The 17,957-nt window shown below is 42.7% G+C and overlaps 1 protein-coding gene across 5 annotated transcripts in view; it reads left to right on the forward strand.

Annotated features, from left to right (window-relative positions):
• The window catches only part of Itsn1 (intersectin 1), a 184,505-nt gene that overhangs the window by 11,982 nt on the left and 154,566 nt on the right, over positions 1 to 17,957 (forward strand). Inside the window, exon 1 of one of the 5 annotated variants that reach the window (XM_029544801.1) lies at positions 17,333 to 17,351. The exons of the other annotated variants lie outside the window; for them this stretch is intronic. The gene's annotated coding sequence lies outside the window, so the exon portion shown is untranslated. Of the gene's footprint in view, positions 1 to 17,332; positions 17,352 to 17,957 lie in introns of those variants that run through there. 5 annotated transcript variants of the gene reach the window in all.

The following is a 17,957-nucleotide window of genomic DNA, read 5'->3' on the forward strand; positions in this document are numbered from 1 at the left end:
AAAAAAAAAAAAAAAAAAAAAGTTGAATGTCTGTTATAGTGACAGACAGTGGCTACAGTTTGGCCTGCAGTGCAGTAAAGACTGTGGTATTTAAGAATCTGCATTAGTTTCTTTTCTTGTAAGAAAGTAAATACAAAGAAATGGAAAACAATGTCTCAGCAGTTTTGTCATAATAACCCTGACCTTCACTCCTTGCAAGGATTTTGAGAAGCTCTGGAGTCCACATGCCACACTTTGAGAATGCTGCTGCATACAGATAGCCTTTTCTCTATCTCTACTCTAGTTTTCTACTAACCATCTATAACTCAGAATTCAACTTCTCCTAATATCTGCACTTAAAAAAAATGCCCCTTGTCTTTTTTCTTCCCCTCCTCTCCCTCCCCTCCCCTCCCCTTGCCCCCTCCCTCCCTCCCTCCCTCCCTGTTGTTGTTATTGGCTGCACAGGGCATTGAATCCAGGGTTTGCATGTGCTCTGTCCTGAGTTGTGTCCTTAGGCGTCTCATCCTAGCGAGTTCCCTGTTACCACTTCCTTTGGCTGTTCCTACACTGTACCTGACATCACCTAGGCTACAGAGCATTGTTGACGAGAAACCCCTCTCCTGTGACTCCCAGTACTGAACTTTTGGTGACATCTCTTGCTGAGGTTTCTTGGTAGTCTCTGGCTTATGTTTGCAGTCCTGTAATTCCATCACAACAGGTCTGGCACTCGTGTATATGTCAAAGTGAAACTATTCCAGGATGGTTCAATATTTGGAAAACCAGTCAATGCAGTATACCACATTCACATGATATTGTAGAAGAAAAACTACATGCTTATATCAGCTCTTTCAAACTATTATTTTTGAGAAAATTCATCCATTTATGATAAAACTTCATCAAACTTGGTTGAGCTTTTCAGTCTGATAACAGATATCTATAAGAGCCTATGGCATTAAAAAGAGCTTAAGCCACTTGTTTTTAAACAATTTCATGCATGTCAACAATACCTGATCCTAGTACCCCAATCATCCCCAACACACACACCTTCCTACTTCACATCCTCACATTTGTTGTTAAGAAACCACTGAGTCCTGTTGCTGACCCCTGATTTTGTTGACTTGTTCTCGTGCAGGTAACAGCTGCAGAGACTTCAGGGTTCAGTGGCTGTATCATGCCCTGAAGACAGCATTTCATGGTATTTTCCCCATCCTATGGCTTTTACATGTTTCTGTCCTTTTCTGTGATGTTCTTTGAACCTATGGGCTGGGGCAGGGGGGGTCATTTAGATGCTCCATCCATTTAGGACGGAGCACTCAGTGGACAACTTGTGTTTAGTACTGCCCAGTTGTGAGTCACTGCAGAGAGATGCTTTTCTGGCTAGTGTTTCAGGCAGCAGTAATCTATGGGTAAAAGCATAAATATTTATTTTATTTTTATATTCGTTTACTTTATGTGTATAGGTGTTTTGCTTGCATGAATGTTTGTGCACTGTGTGTAGACCTGGTACCTTTGGAAGCTAGCAGAGGGTGTTGGATTCTCTGGAACTAGAATTACAGACAATTGTGAGCTTCCATGTAGGTGATGGGAATTGAACTCAGGTCCCCTGGAAAACAATCAGTGCTCTTAACTGCTGAGCCATCTGTCAGATGAATAAAAAGGCAGTTCGACAACATGTCCTTTATCAAAGTAGTAGTAGGTTCATCCCCAGGGCATATGAGCTCTGAGCTGTGTGTGGGCTTTGGACCAGGTTTACAGGACCAGGCCTGCCTGAATTTGTTTCTGTGGAACAGGCCTCAGGTCTGATCCAAAAGGAGCAGGTTATGCATAACTCTCTAGCCACCATTGCACAGTGGGCACATCCTGCCCTGCAGGTTGACACTCTATGTGGAGTGCAGGGATAATGTAGATGGCTTCCCACAAAGGCTCTTCAGCAGGGAGGATGTTTTCAAGTCAACTCCAGCTTACTTTCTCTTTGTCTCTCTACCAACATGTGTTATATGTTACCATCTAGTTCTGAGAGGCAACCAAGAGCAAGGGCAGGCAGCCTGTGGGGGGCTCCTGGTCAGTACACCTTAGGGAGGTATCCCATGACCAACACTGAGATTTTATATGATAACGCGTATATTCTGAAGGAGTCATTGTCCGTCAGGGTTGGAAATCTGTTTCTAAACTCATTTTTTTTTTAAATTATTTTACAAAGTAGTGAGCTTCTATAGTTTTTTTAAAAATGTGTTTTTATTTATGTATATGTGTGTGTACCTATTTGTTTATATGTGTGCAGGATGCATTGCCCACAGACTAGGGGAAGGCATTATTAGCTCTTCTGAATATAGGACTATATGCAGCTGTGAGCCATTCGTCAGTGGGTATAGTGTGATATGATGGGACCTGCAAGAGGTCTTAACCACTGAGGCTGCTCTTGAGCTCTGCTGTGTGTGTGTGTGTGTGTGTGTGTGTGTGTGTGTGTGTGTGTGTGTGTGTGTGTGTGTGTGNGAGAGAGAGAGAGAGAGAGAGAGAGAGAGAGAGAGGAGGGGGAGGGATGGATCTGTATCTAACGAAACAACTTCTAGAACCAACAGTTAACTTAAAAGACTTGTACAGTCAGCCAGTGGTGCTGGCACCTGAGAATTGACATGCCAGCAGTATGGCTATTGGTATTTTCCCACACAGACCTGATTTCAAGTGATGGGGCAAGGCGTGTTACCATTTCAAGCTCGAGAGGTGTGAGAGGTGGCAGAGTAAAGAAACTGCAGCTCCTTTGCAGCCATGACATGTTTAACTGTGCAATGTCTCCGCCTCACTAACAGGACTGTTGGTGTTCTGGTCATGCGGTTGTAAGGGTGGTCAGACAGTTAGCACAGAGCCTCTGCATAGGAAATGACAGTCTTACCATCACCTTAATACATGCCTGGAGTTTGGGCTTTAAGGCGAAAATGGGAGGTATTGTGTATTTCTTACTTGCAAATAAATTGTCAGGCCTCACATTGCTCCTCAGTTGTTCATTATCTGAAAAACAGCTAAGTTAAAAAGTGGGGAGAGGTATGAATAGGCATTTTTCCAAGGAAAATAAACAAATGGTCAACAAACTCATGAAAGATGCTCTACATGATGGAAACAAGATTGCCTTTCTCACTAGGAAGGCTACTGTTTAAATAACAAAAGGAAGGTGCCAAGTGCAGGCAGGGATGCTAGCCAAGCAGAGTCCTCACCTCAAGGGCTGTTGGTGGGAGTGTCAGTGTTCCACTGCTGTAGAAAGCAAGCCCTTGCTTGTCAGGAGTTAAATATGGAATTATCATATGGCCCTGCAAATTCATTCCTACGCACACAGGCAGCAGAATAGAAAGCAGGTGTTCATATGCAAGTGAGCGTTCACAGCAGCACTGTGTTGGGGCTCCTTTCCAGGTTCTGGAAGTGATTGTTGCACATCATTGGTGCACGTATTAAATGTCACTGAGCTATGCACGCTAGCTAGAATGGTGAGTTTTATGTATGCTACATCTCTATTCAATAAAGGACAGAAATGTAACGTGATTCTTATTCCTAGCTTACTGTAGTACTGATTTTCCTAAAATAACTTACTTAAACCTTATTTTGGGTCATTTTAGGAAATATTTTCAGTTCAATGAAATATTTCATAATTCTTGTCTTATAACCCCTAGAAAAGGTGGGAAAAGAAAGCAGGCTGTGAAGGTTTTGACATCTGCTCTTAGTGCAACATCCTGGCAATGCAGACTGGTCTCCAGGGGCTAGCTGGGGGCCTGCGGGTGGCGAAGCAGACAGCATGCTCACCTTGCTTTATACATAACAGTGCTTGCTGATATTCCCCTTCACCCAGTACACTGGCAGCTCTCCAAAAAGTAACAACTCAGTCCCTTTGTGTCCAGTGGTTTAAGTGCTGGTGTGTGTGTGTGTGTGTGTGTGTGTGTGTGTGTGTGTGTTTTGTTTTGGTTCTACCAGGTTTTCTAAGGTAAGCTCTTTGGGATCTCCAGTCTATGTAAACAGAAAGCCAGATGACTCTTTGTTACGGCTCAGGAGTTACTAGATTTGTAACCCAGGTGTTCTTTTCAGGACATCATAGTTTCTTGTTTAAGCAAAGGATCTTGGTTATTGGTAAACGCCTTTCAAACTTGAGCACTTTTTACATTAACTTTGCTGTACCTAGCCCCCCAAACTTTTAAAGTGCGTAATATATTTTAAGTATGACAATGACAACTAATATTTACTATTTTTCATGCCTAGGCAGTATTCTAGATAATTCTGTGGATATTCTTCCCCCCAAATGACAGAACAGATACTGTCACTTTCATTTTATATCTAGGGTACAACATAGTTGAGTAGCTCACCTTTAGTGCAGTGGCTGGTAGGTGACACATATGGCCTTTGGACTCACAATGTCTGCCCTGTTAGCACTAGGGTGTGTGCTTTTTCTTACAAACATTGCCTAATGCAGCTCTCGGGCAATTGTCTGCGTGGCATTTCTACTTGCAAAGCGTACCCCTTACCTCATTGTAGTAGTGCACTAAGAGATTGGGAAAGGGGTTGGGATGCACAGGGGTCCTAGCTAGCTAGTCAGACCTAGGGGTTGGCTGAGAAGTGAGGGTTAGCTATAAGCATCAGTCAGCCCTCAGTTCTGGTCCTTCTGGGCCTGTTTGTTGATTGGACTTTCACACTGAAGAGTGTCTATGTGTGTGGCTTATAAGAGGACCTCTTGCCTTTCTGACCCCTTGAAATGAGACACATTTTCACAGCTTTCTCCAAACTCTGTAAGTATTCGAATTAGGCATTTATCCCATTTGAGCCTTCCTAAGTAAGGGTTTTGCTACCAACCAGAAAGAAGAGAAAAGATTGTAGGGGAGACAGTATTAGAAAGATAGACTTTTTTGGTTTTTCGAGATAGCGTTTCTCTGTTTAGCCCTGGCTGTCCTGGAACTCACTTTGCAGACTAGACTGGCTTTGAACTCAGAAATCTGCCCGTCTCTGCCTCCCAAGTGCTGGGATTAAAGGCATGTGCCACCACTGCCTGGCAAAAGATACACTTTTAAAAGAGAGTTTGAGGAGAGCCCAGTGGATAAAGCTTTTGATGTACCAGTATGAGTTTGGGTCTCTAGCTCACATGTAAAATCTGGCAGGCATGGCAGTTGTACTGCTCAGTGTTTGTCAGCCTAACACTGTCCTAGGCACATCTGGAAAGAGAACGTCCCAACTGAGGAATTGGCTGGGTCAGATTTGCCTGTGTGGGGGGCATTTTATTGATTGATGTAGAAGGACTCTGCGGACTGTGGGTGTTGCTATCCCTGGGCAGATCATGGGGAGCAAAGCAGTAAGCAGCATTCCTGCATAGTCTGCTGCAGTTGCTGCCTCCACATTCCTTCTCTGGCTTCCCACAGTGATGGACTATAACCTGCAAGTCAGATAACCCCTTTCCTTTCAAGTTGATTCAGTCAGTATTTAATCATAGCAATAGAAAACAAACCAGGACTGTAATCCACTTCTTTTTTTTCCCATAATTTATTAATTTATTTTAATTCCCATTACATCCTAATCACATTCTTTTTCTTTTATTAGATATTTTATTTACATTTCAAATGCTATTTCAAAAGTTCCCTATACCCTCCCCCTGCCCCTGCTCCCCTACCCACCCACTCCCCCTTATTGGCCCTGGTGTTCCCCTGTACTGGGGCATATATAGTATGCAAGACCAAGGGGCCTCTCTTCCCAATGATGGCCAACTAGGCCATCTTCTGCTACATATGCAGCTAGAGACACGAGCTCTGGGGGTACTAGTTAGTTCATATTGTTGTTCCACCTGTAGGGTTGGAAGCAGACCCCTTCAGCTCCTTGGGTACTTTCTCTAGCTCCTCCATTGGAGACCCTGTGTTCCATCCAATAGCTGACTGTGAGCATCCACTTCTGTGTTTGCCAGACACTGGCATAGCCTCACAAGAGGCCACTATATCAGGGTCCCTTCAGCAGAATCTTTCTGGCATGTGCAATAGTGTCTGGGTTTGGTGGCTGATGATGGGATGGATCCCCGGGTGGGGTAGTTTCTGGATAGTCCATCCTTTTATCTTAGCTCCAAACTTTGTCTCTGTAACTCCTTTCATGGGTATTTTGTACCCTATTCTAAGGAGGAATGAAGTATCCACACGTTGGTCTTCCTCCTTCTTGGTTTTCTTGTGTTTTGCAAATTGTATCTTGGGTATTCTAATATCCACTTATCAGTGAGTGCATATCTAGTGACTTCTTTTGTGATTGGGTTACTTCACTAAGGATGATATCCTCCAGATATATCCATTTGCCCAAGAATTTCATAAATTCATTGTTTTTAATAGCTGAGTAGTACTCCATTGTGTAAATGTACCACATTTTCTGTATAGCAGTAGCTTGTGCGGTCAAGAATTGACAAATGGAACCTCATAAAATTGCAAAGCTTCTGTAAGGCAAAAGACACTGTCAACAAGACAAAAAGGCCACCAACAGATTGGGAAAGGATTTTTACCAACCTTAAATCTGATAGAGGACTAATATCCAATATATACAAAGAGCTCAAGAAGCTGGACTCCAGAAATTCAAATAACCCCATTAAAAAATGGAGTACAGAACTAAACAAAGAATTCTCAATTGAGGAATACCGAATGGCTGAGAAACACCTGAAAAAATGTTCAATATCCTTAATCATCAGGGAAATGCAAATCAAAACAACCCTGAGATTCCATCTCACACCAGTCAGAATGGCTAAGATCAAAAATTCAGGTGATAGCAGATGCTGGCGAGGATGTGGAGAAAGAGGAACACTCCTCCATTGCTGGTGGGATTGCAAGCTTGTACAACCACTCTGGAAATCAGTCTGGTGGTTCCTCAGAAAATTGGACATAGTACTACCGGAGGACCCAACAATACCTCTTCTGGGCATATACCCAGAAGATCTTCCAACTGGTAATAAGGACACATGCTCCACTATGTTCATAGCAGCCTTATTTATAATAGCCAGAAGCTGGAAAGAACCCAGATGTCCCTCAGTAGAGGAATGGATACAGAAAATGTGGTCCACTTCTAATACTCGTGTTCGGGAGGCAGAAGTGAGATCTCAGCGTCACTAGACTAGCAGAAATTGCCATGTCTGAATTGACAGAGAGACCTTGTCTCACTAAGTAATAAAAGGGGTCATTGAGGAAGGCATCCAACATCAACCTCTCTGGCCTCTGTACACATGTACATGCACGAACATTCATACATATGTTCATACACACCACACACATAACACATGGACAAAAGAAAATAGAAAAATGAGCAGAAAGGAGTTACAATGTTAGTGAATAGTATGTTAGCGTAGCAGCACAAGTTTTAAAAGGTCATGACTGAATCTTTTTGGTTTGGGTAGCTGATGAGAACATGTCATAGTAGGAAGCACAGTGGAGGATACTCAGTTTTGTGTGGGATATGGAGGGACCATCCCTTTAGCACACACCAAAGCCCCATCAAGTCCCACCTCTTAAAAGTTTCACAGTGCCTCTCCACCTTCACCCATTAGGTTTTAACCACCAGGCCCTTTGAGTTACCCTGCATATTCAAACTACAGCAATGTTGTGATGGGTTTCTTGGATTTGGTTATGAAAATAAAAACCATCAGCTTCTCTGGGGTCCTGTGGTGTCACACTGATGTCTTGATGGGATTGTGTCGTGAAGAATAAGCTAGGACCTTTAGCAATAAGTCAGATATGGCCAGGAGATTTAAACATTCTGAGGCTGAAGAATGCCAAAACATTTTTGTGATATCAAAATGCCATATGTAGGTTTTAAATACATGAACTGGAAAACTGTGGACATGAGAGCTCCATCCCTCTACCCTGTGTATGCAGTGCCATGGTATGGTACTGGAATAATCTAGACGCTATTCAAGAAGGAAACACTCCATTAGTATCTAAAACGAGAACTCAAGTTCTTTCCCTCTACAATAACACTTTGGGTTAAGGGTCTTTCCTTGCAGAGACTTTCCTGTGCTGACAGGTCCCATGAGTCAGTCTATCCTGAGCTTTCTGTGTTGGGTTCACAGCAGCACTGTGTTGGCAACCTAGTCTTCCCTGTAGAGTATGGAAAGCTCAAAGCCTTGCAGCAGTCTTGTGCTCCATATGTTATACAGGAGGTCCAGAGGGCAAAAGGTAGCTTTTCCAAACATTTGCGGGTGGGAGGGATCTAAGTATGGGCATTTATAAAGGGTGAACTCATCTATACAGACTAATGTATAGCATGATACCTGTAGTTTAAAAGTGTATTATTATTGTGTATAGGAAATATGGCAAAGTGGATTTCAGAAGCTGTTAACACACAGAGGCAAGAGCAGATGTAATAAATATGAGAAGATGGATATTCTATTTTACTTTGGAGAATTTATTAGTTCTCTATACATATAAGGCCCTGCTCATTTACCAGCATCGCCTGGGGGAAAATACCAACCCCCTAACCTCCAAGCCATTGTAAAAGTATCATTCCTGCTGTGTGCGTGCATGTGTGCATGTATGGGGTTTTTTTAATTTGCTTTTTTTGTTGTTGTTGTTTTGAGCACAGGGCTTTACTATATATAGCCTTCTCTGGCCTTGAACTCACAGAGATTGGAGAGCCAGCTGCCTCCCAAGTGTTGGAGGCAAAGTTGTGCGCCACCAGGCTTAGCATATATTTTAATTCTGTAGAACAAACAAAAGAAAAACCGTGGTGCCAGATGGGAGTACATGGATGGAGTGTGGACTTAGAGCGAGTTTAGTGGCCTTGAAAAAGTGGCAGAGCCATTCAAAGCCTTATTCTCTTGTTATGTGCTGTAGAGAAACAGTATTAGTATCTGCTGTGGGGTGATCCTTGTCTGTTCCCTTGCCAGAATTTAAGTCTGAAATGTCCCCAGGTTCCTAATTTAATACCTGGGTGAGAGTTTGTGGTAGTAGCTTGAAGACTTTGGAGCCCCTTAGGAGGGGGGGGGGGGCTCACTCTAATATACTAGGAAAGGTGGGCCTCTGAAGGTTTTGGCCACCCCAGGTTCCAGGATGCTGATCTGCCACAAGTGAAGCCCCACCACTTGGTGGTCTTGTTGCCATGCTGAGAGCTTCCACCATCATGCTTCCCCAGCACAACAGCTAAAATATCACGGAAGAGCTACTTGGGTTAGGTGTTTGGGTCCATGCACACAACACTAGTGTACCTCTTCTTATCTGCAAGTGGGCTACAGGCTCTGAGGCCAGCAAGCATATCTCAGTTGCTTGTCACCAGTGCTAACTTGTTTTTAGCAAACAAATGTCACACGTTTGCAATTGGCATTTTTGGTGTTGGACAGCAAATAAACTTTGCTTCATGTTTATCATGGCTGTATTGTAGTTCTAGGATTACTCATCCTGTGTAAAGAACTATGTGAGTGAGCGCAGCAAACCTCAGCAGACCTAGCCCTAAGTGGGCTCACTTATGAAAGATGAAATATTTCTGAAGTGTCTTTCACACCTGATTGTTGTACTTCTCTCTAGATACAGCCGGCACCTTGTTATTAGGCAGGAATCTTGTTGGTTGAATGTTTGGTTGCATAGCCCTGCCTTTGACTGTAATTGCATGGCTCTGTAGCCAGTGTCTGAGGAAGCCAGATGTGTTGGGATGCCTCTGAAGCTTCGGAAGGCCTGAAGCCATGGCTCTAGGACGCAGTGGCTCTAACTCTCCGACATCACTGAGGTATGGTGCCGCTTCTCTGTGCTTCTGTTCTTGTTTCAGAAGTTTTTCAGCTGTTCAGGGTTCTGTGGCTCAGCCTCTTTGAATGAATTACCGTGTTATTGTTGGAATTTTGGGAAAAGACTGTAAAATGTGATTTGCATGTTGGGAAACTTTCTGGACTTGGAAGGCCTGCTGATTGAACAGGTGCTCTCAGACACCAGCAGGATCCATCCGCTGGACCTATAATGGGACCCAAGAGTTTGTGCTTCTAAAAAGTTCTCTATTAACATTAGTACGTTTGCTGTGGGCACCAGATTTTGAGAACCCCTGGGCAGGGGTGGCAGAGACATAAGAATATGAAGAGGACACTGTGCCTAGGGGAAGGATCTCTTTGTTTTCCCCAACGGCAATAGAACTGTAAAGAACTGGCTTTGGAATCTGAAAAGAAGGAATTCCTTTTGATAGTGATAGTGCATGAGCAGACAGACTGATGGTCCTGGTTGTGGAGATGTCATATTTAGAGACAGTGTAGCCTCACAGTTCTGTGCCTCTGTTAGATTAGGGGAAAGGAAGGGCTATATGCTCAGTGTTGAAACGACCTCTGAGTATGTTCTGCACGAGAGGATGTGGCTCCTCCAAACACACTGTACTTCTTGACAATACTTTTCAGTTACCTTTGGGGTGATTTTCACCCTGTATGTTTTATATTAGAAAACGATGTTTTTCCTATTTCAGCAAACAGCGCCTATTGAAAGCAGGTGGTGAGGGCATTAGCATGGGTGGTGCCATTACCCTCCCGTAGTCCAAGTGTGTTTCATCCCATATCTCCACTGATACCGAGTGCCCTGACTCTTGAGTATTAGAGCATCATTTGTTTTTGCAATATATTTTCATATCATGTAATTTTGAAACTTCCCCCCAACTCCTGTTACTTATATATTTTTTGAATTTCTGCTCTTATCACGTGTTTCAGGTGGTTAATCTTTTTTGTTTTTAAACTTATGAGCTTCTTCTGCTTAAAAATATTGATTCTTATGTTGCATGCTTCAAATATTTATTCAAAAAATTTTATTTTTTAAAACTCATGACTCACTCACTTTAATGGCATGTGCCTGTTTCCCCAGCTGTGTGGGAGACCAATGCAGGAGGTTGACATGGGTTTACTTAAGAGTTTAACATTAGCTTACACTATGTAGTGAGACTCCATTTCAGAACAACAAAGAAACCCCTTATTTGTTTAAATACCATGGCAAGTGGATTTATATTCCTACACCTAATAACACCATTATTTTCCATTTTTATGACTCTTGCCTTGGTGCTAAAAGAACCAAAAATATTCTCACTCCAAGATTTTATAGATATTATTAACCTGTACTTTCTTTTACTACACTCTTATAGCTTCATTTTTTTCCTAATGAAATCTTTAAGCCATCTATATTTTATGCTAGTATAAACAAGTAAGTTTATTAGGAGTAAATATAGCTTACATGTCTCAGTGTTCCATTATCTTTATATTTATCAAGCTTTGTAAACCAGCAGGTTCAGGTGAAGGTAGAAATAAGCTCTAAGGGGTGCTGGGAATCCTGCATGGAGGAGAAACAGGAGGGAGAGAGAGCAAGTGTAGGGATGTCGCTGCAGCTCTTGGGCCCAAACACGACCTAATTCACAGGCAGAACTTGTGAATCCTAATCCGTGCCCCCAGACCTCTCTCACCCTAGGAAGTGGGCTGTCATTGCCCACTGGAACCATTATGACCATTGTTTGGTTTGGTTGGTTTGTTTTTTGGAAACTCTTATCTAGTCCAGGCTAGGCTAGCCTCTAGCTCAGTGTGCAGCTGAAGAGGGTCTTGACTTACTGATCCTCCTGCTTCAGGCTCCTGAATATTGTGACTGCAGGCATGGACTAGCTACCATGCCCTGCCTTTATGCTTTATGGCTATCCTCTCTCTCTGTATGTTTCTCCCTCTCCCTCTCCCTCTCCCTCTCCCTCTCCCTCTCTGCCTCTCACATCGTGTCAACGCTACCATGTAAGCAGTCTTGCAGTCTTTCTAAGGCATCGGTCCTAGGCACCATAGTGGTATCTCTCTGATGGGGTTTCCTCGGGGATTTCCCCAGCTCCTCTTGCCGGTAGAGCAGCTTCTGCCATGTAAATGGTGGTGGCATTCCCTTCTTAAAACATCTCAGAGGATTTTGTTATACCTCACATAAAGACTCTGAGGTCTGTGTTTGTCTAGCTTCTCTAATGCATTCCCTTGTCTACTTTGCTTGCATCAGCCAAATGGCCTTTGTCTCTGGAACTGGTTTCTTGGAGTCTTTGCATTGGCTGAAATGTCTCTGGAACATCCCAGAAATTACTCCTAATGTCTTCTCTGCTTTTCCTGCCTCTCAGATCATGGAAATGACTAGTCATCCACCTTGTTATCATATCTGTTCTTTGTATTAGTTTTCTGTATGTCACATGATCACATGGTTTACCATTCCTTCAGGTAGATGCCAGTCTGTGAAGCCTGGCATCAGCCTGGTACCTCGCCAGCACTTCCTCTCTTACTATGTGAAAGTAGCACAGATTACCTTTGGGTCCTGTTCCTAGTTTAATCAGCAGTTCAGTGTTTTCTTTACACCCCTCCATGCTGAGCAAGCCTTCTACCACAGAACTACATCTTCAGGCTCAGCTTCTCCATCTTGAGCATTAGTGTGGGGAGTCTGCTTTCAGAAAGTCTTCTTGGTTGACAGAAGTTCAGAAGTTCATTTGCTTACTCTCAAAGCCTTAATCTAAGAATATAAAAGAGAACATTTTGAGTGCCGTCAATACTTTGTTTCATAAGTCCATTGGTAATGTAGCAATTTCTAACCAAACAGACAAGCATGAATAACGTATAATAACTTTAAATATTTCCTGCCCAAGTGTGATAGCTATTACTGGTTGTCAACTTGACTACATGTGGAATGAACTACAGTCCAGAAATGGAGGGCACACCTGTGATCCAGATCTTGAAGCTGCAAGACCCAGGCTTCTGACCCAGATCTTGATATGGGATGGCACATGTTTTTTTTCTCAAGATCCAGATTGCCATGAGAAGCTTAGGCCCCAAAACAAAACAAAAAAAGGATAGGGAAAAAAAAAAGCCGGGCGTGGTGGCGCACGCCTTTAATCCCAGCACTCGGGAGGCAGAGGCAGGTGGATTTCTGAAGCCAGCCTGGTTTACAAAGTGAGTTCCATACTGCCAGGGCTATACAGAGAAACTCTATCTTGAAAAACAAAACAAAACAAAACAAAGGATAGAGAAGCTTAGGCCCAGGCAAGATAGTACGCACCTTTAATCCTGGAAGACTGAGGCACTGAGGCAAACTAGCCTCTGAGTTCAAGGCCAGTCTGGGACAGAGCGAGTAACAGATCTAGGTGTGGTGATACACACCTTTAATCTCTGCCACACCTTCTGCTGGAGGCCTGCATAAGGACTTTGGAAGAAGAAAGGCTCACTCTTCACTTGCTTGCCAGCACATCTGTTGGAATCTACTTCTATAGAAGATGACCAGCTGAGACAACCAGCCTTGTGGGACTGAGCAACTACTAGATTCTTGGATTTCCATTCACAGCTGACCACTGTTGGGTTAGTTGGACTGCAGACTGTAAGTTATCACAGTAAATTCCCTCAATGTAGAGATATTCCATAAATTCTGTGATTCTAGAGAACCCTGACTAATACACCAAGATTATGCTTTCTTTATTTCTGAATTGTAGTCTAGAGTTTTATCCTATAATTAGGAAGCTTATGATATTATACCATGTTATTTTTACTATTTTTAAGTGCTTCCTGAATTCCAAGCCAGTGCATCTATGTACGTGTATTATGTATATATATGACTGGTTTGTTCCTTGTGTGTCTAAACATGCTGCCCTAGGCTGTATGCATGTGTGTTTTCACATTGTGTTGTTGCTTTGTTCTTTATTAAGCTGTCTACACCATGGCTTCAGTGCTACCTCCTTTACTGGCGCACAAGACTGCCGTCGCTGAGCCGTAGTGGAGTCTAGCATGAGTCCCAAGTCAATTTCAATTTTAAGTTTTGGTTATTGTTTATGTGAAATTCATCTCAGTGTACACCTCGAACCTGATTTGGCATAAAGCCTTCCTTCCTAAGGTTGCTTTTGTGGACTTTTGTCCCCACCATGGGAAGGTAGATGAGACCATCGCTGTCTGGGCAGCGCTCCTCTGCACTGCTCTCAGAGTTCCCCTTGGGGACATGAGTCCAGGGTTTGCTCTGAGGTTCCTTCAGGCTAATGGCCTGACTGAGCTTCCACATGCCCAGAGTTCAGCAAAGGGACCTTTCCAGGCTTTGGAGACCGGCATGTAAGCCCATTACTTGGGGACTTCAGAGTCAGCATCTACCTTTTGTTCATTGTTTTGATTCGGTGGTTGCTAAGCAATCTTACAGCCCCCATCCTCAAATTGCCAGCTTTCAACACAAGCTTATTCGTTGTGCCAGGGCCTTGTGTGGACACCACTCCAGAGCACAAGATGACACGGCCTCATTGGCTCTCCATGCTTTTCGTGCCTTTCTACGCATATTTCCTGAGCTGGAGGCAAATCACATGATCGTGCACGTGCCCCCACAGACAAGAATTTAACTTCTGTAGGAATGTGCTGATAGCAAATATTTTTCATAACACTGTCTGCTGTAGTATGCATTTGGAGGTACTGGCATTCTGAAAGGATTTCTGAGGGATAGTCAACAGGAGATGTGGCTTGGTGGTAGCCTGCTTTGCCTAGCACCGTGAGGAAGTACTTTATACTAGTTATACCCTTTAAAATTACTTACTATTTTTAAATTTTGCATGTGCATATGCATGTACTTTCGTGTGTATGCATACCATGAGTACAGGTGCCAGAGGTCACAGCACTCTGAGGTCTATCAGTCCTGGGGTCACAGGTGGTTGTGGTCTACCCAACATGGCTACTAGAAATCAAACTCAGGCCCTAGGCAAGAACAATACTCAATCTCTCTGGCTGAGTAATTGTGTCTTTATTACTACTACCGGGGTGTCTGCAGCCACGGGATCCAGAGCATGGTAGCTGTATACCAAATGTTTGTTGACTACAACAAAGATTCCCACGAATAGCAAGGAAGGAAGTTGAGTATTTTCATATTTGGTAGGGCACTTAGCTTGGGACAGTTTGATAGACTAGTTCCTGTAATAAATATCTATGTTTTATATATAAAATGTTCAGCATGTCAAAAATTTTGTGTGCATGTGTGTACATTCGTGCATGCTTCCTTTCCTCCCATTCTCTTTTAAAAAAAAAAAAAGATTTATTTATTTTATGTGTATGAGTACACTGTAGCTGTCTTCAGACATACCAGAAGAGGGCATCAAATCCCGTTCCAGATGGTTGTGAGCCACCATATTCATTCCATTGCTGGGAATTGAACTCAGGACTTCAGGAAGAGCAGTCAGTGCTCTTAACCACTGAGCCATCTCTCCAGCCTCTCTCTGTTTTCTTTAAAATTTTACCAACTATAGATAATTGGGAAAATATTCATGCATCAAATACAAGTATGGTAAAGCTACTTAGGCCATCTATAGAACAGTCTTTATCATTTGTTGTCCATTAGTTCTTTTTTTTTCATACACGGAATGTTGTCTGCATTTATGGTCATTGTGATCATTTAATTTAGGACTTTGTTGATAATTTTTACTTTTTTAAAATTTTGTTTTATTTTTTGAGGCATGGATTCAGTATGTAGACCAGGCTGGCCTAGAACTCATAGAAATTGTTCTGTCTCTACCTCCCACAATACTGGCCTTTATCAACAACTACCATAAGATTAATTTTAATTTGCCCTTTCTCTGGTTTTTTTCTCCTCATGGACCATTCACTTAACCAAAAATTCATACAGCTTTTCATGGTTAGAATGCAAATAACCAGAGAGTTGGAAAGTGGAAGCCGGAATGGAGAAGAAGGCAGCCATGTCTCCTTTACATCCTTTTTCTTTTCTTGTGAGGCCATCTTTTTTGACTGGTATGGTAGGTAGTCTTTTTTTGTTGTTGTTGTTTTTCGAGACAGGGTTTCTCTGTGTAGTCTTGTCTGTCCTGGAACTCACTCTGTAGACTAGGCTGGCCTCGAACTCAGAAATCCTCCTGCCTCTGCCTCCCAAGTGCGCCACCACGCCTGGCAGCAGTAGTCTTAACATGAATCATTAGGCCACTTGAACTTGTCTGTGGAGAGCCTGTCGGTATGTCCTTGTTGTTTTGTGCCATGCCTTTTTCTTTTGTCATTTGTCATCTTTGTCCCCAGTCTTGAGTCACCTGGACCTTCAAGTGCTGAGTATCCCTCTTCTGAGGTGGATGGAACATTTTTGTCAGTTGAGATCTGAAATGCAGTTATCCCCAGTAAGGCATAAAGTGAATTCCTTATGAGTCCCTTCTGTATCTGTTTTACAAAGAGGCCTGGTAACATGTAGATGACATGCTAACAGAACCACTAAACTCCTGAATAACTCATATTTAGTGCACCTTCCAAATGCTTTGAAATACCCTATATAGACTCAGGCTACTTTGTGAATAGTTTTTTTTGTTGTTGTTGAAGTTTCGAGAATTCCTGTATTTTACTTTTGTAGTGGCTGTCTGCTATAGAGATGTCCAGTTTGTCAAGTCAGTTAGGAATGTGTGCAGATGGCAGCTTAAATGATGTGTGTTTGCTGTTGGAGCAGATGCCCAGAAGTAAAGTGACCCCATCAAAGCGAAGGCGGTGGGAGGAGCTGCGGGCAGCACGTGTAGCATCTGTCAGGGACTGTGTGAGCCTGCATTAGTTTGTGTTTTCTCTTCTAGGTTTTACTTTGATTTTCTCTGCAGTATTAGTGTTTCATCTGAACCAGTATCTAATGCTGATAACTGATATTGTCTTAAAGGCTCTTAAACAAATATAGTTCAGTGATAACTTTGTTATTTTTATACTACTTATCTAATCTGACAGGAATATCCTTTGAGAAATATGTCCATTTTTAACATTAACTCACAGGACATTAATCTTGCTTAAGTGGCTCCCATTATTATGGAGTCTAAATTGTCCCCCTTTTAAAAAAATTAGTTAAATTTGTTAGTTGATTATTTCATTCAAGTACCTCACGAATACTAATTTGGATGGAGTATACATTACCCTCCAAATGTCTTTCCCACATTCATGTCTGTTTGTTTTGTTTTGTGATTTACTGAGTTTAGCCAGGCCTGTCAGTGTGATTTGAGTTTGTGCTTTCCGTTGGAACCTGGTGAGATCTGAGAGTACTTGGGTATAATGGCTCGGCACTTGTGCCATTGTAACAGGTGGGAACAGATGCCCAGGAGGTTTGCTTGTGTGGTTTTGGTTCCTGGGGTTCACAGATGGATAAGACCAATGGTGTGTTTTCTCCTGCAGCAGTTTTCCAGAACTTTGAAAGCTAGATAACAGAGAGGAAGTTTCCAGCTCTATTCCGGAATGTTTTCTCTAAGTCTTGCAGCAAGGTATGTGTTCTCTTAAGCAGTAGGGTCTTATCCTGTTAACTCTAATGAACAGAAGAATTAGGTGACTCTACATCGCTGTGATAAGTTTATTTTGTTTTATGGTTCTAGAAGCTTACGAGTCTAACATGAAACAAAAAAAGTCTATCCTGGGGAGGAGGCGTGTCAGCAAGTGGCAGCTGTGGCAGGAAGAGCAGGTACCTGAGAGCCAGTGTACATCAGTGTTGTAAGTCCTCCAGCAAGGCTGGGCCACCCAGGCCTCCCTCCCAGACAGCACCGCACCCGCACCCGGGAACCAAGTGCTCAGATACCTGAGTCTCTCCTCTGGGGCGTTTTCATTCAGACCAGAACAGGCAAGAGGACTGGCTAAGTGGGACCTCTGGGCCCCCACTGACGCCTCCTGTGGAGATGGCTGACACTGGAACTGGGGATTTTGTTTAGTCACCCATTGCTTCTAGGATCAGCATTATCTGGAGTCCACTGGTCTTGATGTCACGTATCCGAGATTCAGTTCTTTTGAAAAGAAAGTTATTGATCCCTCATGATTTCAATCTTAGCAAGATATGAAGAATATCTTTTCAAATATGGAATGGTGTAATTTATGAGAATATCAAGGTCAAGGCAGTACATTAACATTGTTGTTTCACCTAGGGATACAGTAGCTATGGTATTAAGCTTTATTTGAAGCCAAAATTGAGGTACAGTTTCTCCAGGATATTTTAAATTTTTTCTTTTATTATCTCAGGAGTATTAGTTTGGAGGTTGAAGAGGGAAAATGAGCATTTCTTTTAAATTAGTCTTAA

This window comes from Mus pahari, chromosome 12 (assembly GCF_900095145.1).
Source record: "Mus pahari chromosome 12, PAHARI_EIJ_v1.1, whole genome shotgun sequence".
Taxonomy (NCBI): Eukaryota; Metazoa; Chordata; class Mammalia; order Rodentia; family Muridae; genus Mus; species Mus pahari.